Source organism: Orycteropus afer, unplaced genomic scaffold (assembly GCF_000298275.1).
Source record: "Orycteropus afer afer isolate SDZICR_OR568_19922 unplaced genomic scaffold, OryAfe1.0 scaffold00575, whole genome shotgun sequence".
Lineage (NCBI taxonomy): Eukaryota > Metazoa > Chordata > Mammalia > Tubulidentata > Orycteropodidae > Orycteropus > Orycteropus afer.
Window position 1 is genome coordinate 653298 of NW_006922162.1, and position 7515 is coordinate 660812.

Sequence of the window (7515 nt, forward strand, 5' to 3'; positions counted from 1 at the left end):
AGCACTTCTACTTCTTCCTGCCCTTCTCAGTGAGCCCAGTAGTTATCTAAACCAAACACCCCCACCTCTCCCCTCACCCCTTGGTCAGAGCCAACACCCCACACCCCCTGATAAGCAGCTTATCTAAGAACATTGCCTATACTTAGAATGTAACCAACCCTAACTTCCTTGAGCCATATGTACCTTAAATTCCTGGAATGTACCCTATATTATCGCTTGCAAACACCTCCCTCGCTAATGAGGCTGCTTCTTGCTTCTGTAATCTGGTTGCTCCATATTTTGCAGTTTTAAGCTTTATATACCTGCCTGAAATGAGGCTCAGGGCTGCAGCATAGGAGGACACTTTTTTCCCCTGAAGCCCAGCTATAGCTGAATAAAGACTTTTCTAAATTTCTGGACATCATAATGTTATTACTTTGTTCTGGACCCACAACATGACGACATGACCCAAGTACATGAGACAAAGTCTCTTCTATTCCTACTTCTGAGGAGCATTCTTGCCCTACCTCCTCCATTGCCCATCATTCACACGCATATGAGGTGATTGAAAATTCCCTGGCTTGTGTTAGTTGCACCTTAGTCTTCAAAGTGACATCTTTGCTTATAACACTTTAAAGAGGTATTTTCCAGCAGATTTGCCTAGCACAATATGATGTCTTATTTCTTGACTACTGCTTCCATGACTGTTGATTGTGGATCCAAGTAAAATGAGGATTACTGAAGTCTTTGATCTTCATCAATAAGTTCTTCAAGTCATATTCACTGTCAGCAAGCAAGGTTCCATCATCTGTGTATGTCAGGTTGTTAATGAGTCTTCCTCCAAACCTGATGTTGAGTTCTTCTCCATATAGCCCAGGTTCGAATTATTTGTTCAGGTTACAGATTGAGTAAGTATCGTGAAAGGATACAACCCTAATGCATGTCCTTCCTAATTTTAAACTATGTGGTATTCCTTTGTTCTGTTTGAAGGACAGCTACTTGGTCTATGTACAGGTTTCTTATGAACACAATTATGTATTCTGGTATTCCGTTTCATGCCAATGTTATCCATAATTTTTTATGATCCACACAGTCATATGCCTTTGCACAGTCAATAGAACACAGGTCAATATCTTTCTGGTATTCTCATTTCAGCCAAGATCCATCTGACAGCAGCAATGACATCTCTCATTCTAGCTTGCATCCCTCTGAATCCCGCTTGCATTTTGGGAAGTTTCCTGTCAATATACTGCTGCAACCATTTTTAAATTATCTTCAGCATAATTTTATCTGCACGTGACATTAATGATATTGTTAGATAATTTCCACATTCCGTTGGATCACTTTTTTTTTTTGTATGTACACAAATATCGATCCTTTCCTGTCAGTTGGCTAGGTAGTTGCCTTACAAATCATGAGTAAGTGCCTCTAGCCTGGCATCCATTAGTTGAAACATCTCAGTGAGTATTCTGTCAATTCCTGGAGCCTTGTTTTCTGTCAATTCCTTCAGTGCAGCTTGGACTTCTTCAAAATCATTGATTCTTGACCATACACTATCTCCTGAAATGATTGAATGTCAACCAATTATCTTTGGTACAGTGACTTAGCATATCCCTTCCATCTTCTTTTGATGCTTCCTGCTTTGTTCAATATTTTGCCCATTGTTGTTAGGTGTTGTAAGTTGGCTCCAACTCATAGCAAGCCTATGTACAACAGAATCAAACATTCCACAGTCCTGTGCCAGCCTCACAATGCTTGCTATACTTAAGCCTATTGCTGCAGCTACTGTGTCAATCCATCTTATTGAGGGCCTTTCTCTGTTTCACTGACCCTCCATTTTACCAAGCATGATATATCCTTCTGCAGGGAATGGTCCCTTCTGACAACATGACCAAAGTAGGTGAGACAACGTCTGGTCATTCTCACGTCTAACCAGCATTCTGGGTGAACTTTAAGACAGATTTGTTAGTTCTCTGGCAGTCCATGATGTTTTCACTAATCCTCACCAACACTACAACTCAAAAACATCAACTCTTCTTCAGTCTTCCTTATTCATTGTCCACTTTTCACATGCATATGAGGCGATTGAAAACACCATGGCTTGGGTTAGGTGCCTCTTAATCTTCAAAGAGACATCTTTGATCTTTAGCACTTTAAAGAGGCCTCCTGCAGCAGATTTGCCCAGTGCAATTCATCATCTGATTTATTGAGTCCTGCTTCCATTGGTGTTGATTTTGGAACCAAGTAATATGAAATTTTGACACCTCAGCCTCTTCTCCATTTATTGTGATAGTGCTTATTGGTCCAGTTGTGGGTATTTTTGTTTTCTTTATGCTGAGGTGTAATCCATACTGCAGGCTATAGTCTTTAATCTTCATCAGTAAGTGCTTCAAGTCATCTTCACTTTCAACCAGCAAGGTTGTGTTGTCTGCATATTACTGGGTTGTTAATTATTCTTCCTTTATTCCTGATGCCCTGTTCGGAAGGCAAGCTTCTCAGATTACAAGTATGGTGAAAGACTGAATAAGTATGGTGAAAGGATACAACCCTGATGCACTCCCTTCCTGACTTTAAACACTGCAGTATCTTCTTGTTCTGTTTGAACAACAGCCTCCTGGTCTATGTACAGGTTCCTCATCAGCACAATTAAATGTTCTGGAATCCCCATTCTTCTCAATCTTATCCATAATTTGTTATGATCCACAAAGTCAAATATTTTTCCCTAGTCAATAAAACATAAGCAAACATCTTTCTGGTATTCTTTGCTTTCAGACAATAGCCACGTGACATCAGCAAAGATAGCCCTCATTCTACGTCTTCTTCTGAACTCAGCTTGTATTTCTGGAAGTTCCCTGTCAATATACTACTGCAATCCTTTTTGAATTATCTTTAGCAAAATTTTACTTATGTGTGATATTAATGATAATGTTCAATAACTTCCACATTCTATTGAATTACCTTTCTTTAGAATGGGTACAAATATAGATATCTTCCAGTCAGTTGTCCAGGTAGCTGTCTTTCAAATTTCTTGGCATAAATAAGTAAGTGCCTCCAGTGTGGCATCTCTTTGTTGAAACACCTCAATGGGTATTCTGTCAATTCCTGGAGTCTTGTTTTTCTCCAATTCTTTCAGTGAAGCTTCAACTTCTTCCTTAAATAACATTGGTTCTTGATCACATATCACCTCCTGAAATAAACCAATTCTTTTTTGCACAGGTACTCTGTGTTTTCTTTCCATCTTCTTTTCATATTTCTTGCATCATTCAATATCTTGCTCACAGAATCTTTCAATATTGCAACTCGAGGTTTGATTTTTTTCTTCAGTTCTCTTAGCATGAGAAAGGGTGAGTGAGTGCATTCTTTACTTTTGGTTTTCTGACTCCAGGTCTTTGCATATTTAATTATAATAATTGGCATTGTCTTCTCAAGCTGGTCTTTGAAATCTTTTGTTCAGCTCTTTTATCTTGTCATTTCTTCCATTTTCTTCAGCTACTCTCCATTCAAGAGCAAGTTTCAGAGTCTCTTCTGACATCTATTTTGGTCTTTTCTTCCTTTTCTCTCTTTTTAATGATCTTTTGCTTTCTTCATGTATGATATTCTTGATGTCATTCCACAATTTATCTAGTTTTGCAGTCACTGGTGTTCAATGCATCAAATCTATTCTTCAGAATGTCTGTAAATTCAGGTGGAATATATTCAAGGTCCTATTTTGGCTCTTGTGGACTTCTTTTAATTGTCTTCAGCTTCCACTTGAACTTGCACATGAGCAGTTTATGATCTGTTCCATAGTCCACTCCTGGCCTTGTTCTGGCTGAAGATATTGAACTTTTCCATCTCCTCTTTCCACAGATGTAGTCTATCTGATTCTTGTGTTTTCCATCTGCTGAAGTCCACGTGTGTAGCAGCCATTCATGTTGTTGAAAAAACATATTTGCATGAATAAATTGCTGATCTTGCAAAATTTTATCATGAAATCTCCTGCATCATTTCTTTCACCATGGCCATATTTTCCAACTGCTAGTGATTCTTCATTGTTTCCAACTTTTGCATTCTATTCACCAGTGATAATCAACACATCTTGATTGCATGGTTGGTCAATTTCAGACTTTAGGAGTTGGTAAAAATCTTCAATTTCATCATCTTTGTCTTTTTAATTGGTGCATAAAGTTGAATAACAGTAATATTAACCTGTCTTGTTAGGGCACATACCAATATTATCTTATCACCAAAAGCATTGTACTTCAGGATAGATCTCAAAACATCCTTTCTGATGATGAATCCAATGCCATTCTTCTTCAATTTGTCATTTCTCGCATAATAGTTGTAAAGGATGGCAAGTCTCAAGTCTGTGGGCCAAACATCAAGCTGTAGGCTTCTCCTGACTCATGCAGTTGAAGGAACTGAGGAATGCAAGATTGGCAGGCAGTATAGCAAGTTGTTGCCTTCACAGAATAATGAATCCAAGATTGGCAGGTAAGATGTCAAAGGCTGTAAAGGGAACAATCCCAAGATTGGCGGGCAATATGGCAGTTCACTGATTCAAGTCCAGAGACTGATGAGCTAGATGCAGGATTAAGATCCAACAGAAAGCCAGAGACTTTTCCCAAAAATAAAATAAAATAAAATAAAAAGAAAACTCACTGTCATCTAGTTGATTCCAACTTATAGCAACCCCCATTGGGTTTATGAGGTGGTAAATCTTTACAGAAGGATATTGCCCAGTCTTCCTTCCATTGAGTAGCTGGTGGGTTTGAACTGCCAACTGTATGGTTAGCAGTCAAATTCCTTAGGTACTATGTCACCAAGATGTCCATAAATATAGTGGAAGTAGGCAACACACCTCAGGAAACTCCCTTTCTATTGATAGGCTTCCCATAGCACATCTCATTTGGGAGGTAATTACAGTGTATCAGATCACATCATAGGGAATTAATACATCAGAACCTCTCAACCATTCAGAACAATGGTCCAGCCAAGTTGACACACAACCCTAACTATCACAGTCCATCCATTGTCAACTTGGCATTTGCACACATTTCCTTAAGTCACACATAATCTCTAAATAAAAACAATTATAAAGTCATAGTTGCACCTAACATGATACAACTAGTACGTGTACAATAAAAATATGTTAGTCTTGTTTACATCTTACATTTATGAAAACCAAAAAACAAATACTGCCATTGAGTCAATTTGACTTATAGTGACCCCTCCTTGGATTTCCAAGGCGGTATCTCTACAGAAGTAGATCTCCCAATCTTCCTTCAAGAAAACAAAAATATTTTATACACATATACAATGAAGAAATACTCATAACAATCACAGTCCTCATTTCTGCAACTGGTCTTGTGATTATAGCTGATATTTAGAACAACTCCTTCTTCCACCACCCATTCTGTATCTCCTTTGCCCTCAGCAAGCACCACAGCTGGTCATGGTTCTTTGTGTGGTGGGGTGACCCAATCCTTCATTCCTGAAAGGCTGGGCAATTAATAGTCATATCAGAATTAGGTTGCTGTACTTTTCCATTGGAGCTCTGGTGGCATAGTGCCTAAGGCATTTGACTGCTAACCAGAAGGCTGGCTGTACAAACCCATCAGCCATTCCTTGGAAGGAAGGTTGGGCAATCTACTTCCATAGTGATACCACCTCAGAAACGCAAGGAGGGGTCGCTATGAGTCGGGTCCAACTCGATGGTACATAACAACAATAACAACAACAACAACAGTTTTCCATTGACTTTAATCTCAGGGCATGGTAGTACTAAGAGGCATCCTAAGGAGTCTCCTGTACTCCAGACATATTCCTCTTTGTCTCCATTAAGTAATATCAATCTAATTGCCCCTTGGTAATCAGAATCAGTCACACCAGACAATAGAGTAACTCCCTTCTTTGCCTGTTGATCCAGAGGTATCAGGACCCCAAAATGTCCGCGTGGCATTCTTAACTTCAAGTTCAATGGAATCAGATTATGTCTCCAGGTGGGAGTGTTCCTTCTTTTGGGAGTAAGACCTTCAGATCCACAGAGCATAGCGTCTGAAAGGGGGAAAAAAAAAAAAAAAGATTTTATCACTACGGGTGATAGTGAGTGGTGCCACTCCCATTTCTACCCTTTGGTTCATTGGCATGAATCATGGCTATTAGGAAAGCAGCAGCATGTATTGGAAACTCTTTTAGAGCATATACAGCCTTCTGGAGAACATTGTCTCAACCCCATAAGACATTGCCATCTAGCTTGTGTTGTAACTTTGTTTTTAGAAAGCCATTCCATTGTTTTATCATGCCAACTGTTTCAGGGTGATGGAGAGCATGGTAAGACAAGTAAATTCCATGAGCATAAGCCCATTGTCACATTTCATTTGCTGTGACGTGAGCTCCTTGATCTGAAGTGATGTTGTGTGGGATACATTGATGGTGGATAAAGCATTCTGTATGCTCACAGATGTTAGTTTTGTTAGACGCATTGCATACAAGGAAGGCAAATTTGTATCCAGAGTATATATTCCTTTAAGAACAACATGCTATCCTTTGCATGATGGAAGTGGTCTGATCTAATCAACCTTCCACCAGGTTGTTGCCTTATCACCATGAGTAATAGTTCCATATCACAGACTCTGTGTTGGTCTCTCCTATTGGGAGATTGGGCACTCAACAATGGTTGTAATTAAGTCAGCCTTGATGAGTTGAAGTCCATGCTGCTGAGCCGATGCATAACCTCCATACCTGCCACCATGGCCACTTTGTTCATGAGCCCATTGGGCAAAGGCAGGAGTGGCTGGGGAAAAACGATGACTGATTTCTACAGAACGTGTCTTCTTATCCACTTGATTTTTAAAATCTCCCTTTACTGAGGTCATCCTCTCATAAACATTCACATGAGACATGAATATCTTCACTTCTTTGGCCTACTCAGAGAGCTCTATCCACACACCTCTTCTTCATACCTCTTTGCCACCAATTTCCCAATCATATTCCTTCCAAGTCCCTGACCATCCAGCTAAACCATTGGCCACAGCCTATGAATCATCATACAATCATATATCTGGCCATTTCCCCTTCCAAGCAAAGTGAACAACAAGGTGCATTGCTCAAAGTTCTGCCCACTGGGGGATTTCCCTTCACCACTGTCCTTCAGGGAGATCCCAGAAATGGACTTCAGTGCTGCTGCTGTCCACTTTCGAGTGGTGCCTGAATGTCATGCAGAATCATCTGTAAACTAGGCACAGGTTTTCTATTACTCAGTCAACTGATCAGCAGGAACATAACCGCAAACTGGGAGAGGAAAGGTAATGTGACTGGAGTAGAGACCACAGTCATTTGGGCCACTTCCTTATGCAACTTACTTGTGCATTCATATCCTGCTCAAGCCAGATCACTTATATACACTTCCATTTAATGATGAAGTGCTGCTGCACACATCTAAATTTATGACTCTGTGAGTCAGAAAACACCCAGTTAATGATGGAAAGTTCAGGCTGCATGGTGACTTGGTGACTCATGATCAGGTGTTCAGTCTTTTTTTTTTTTTTTTTTATT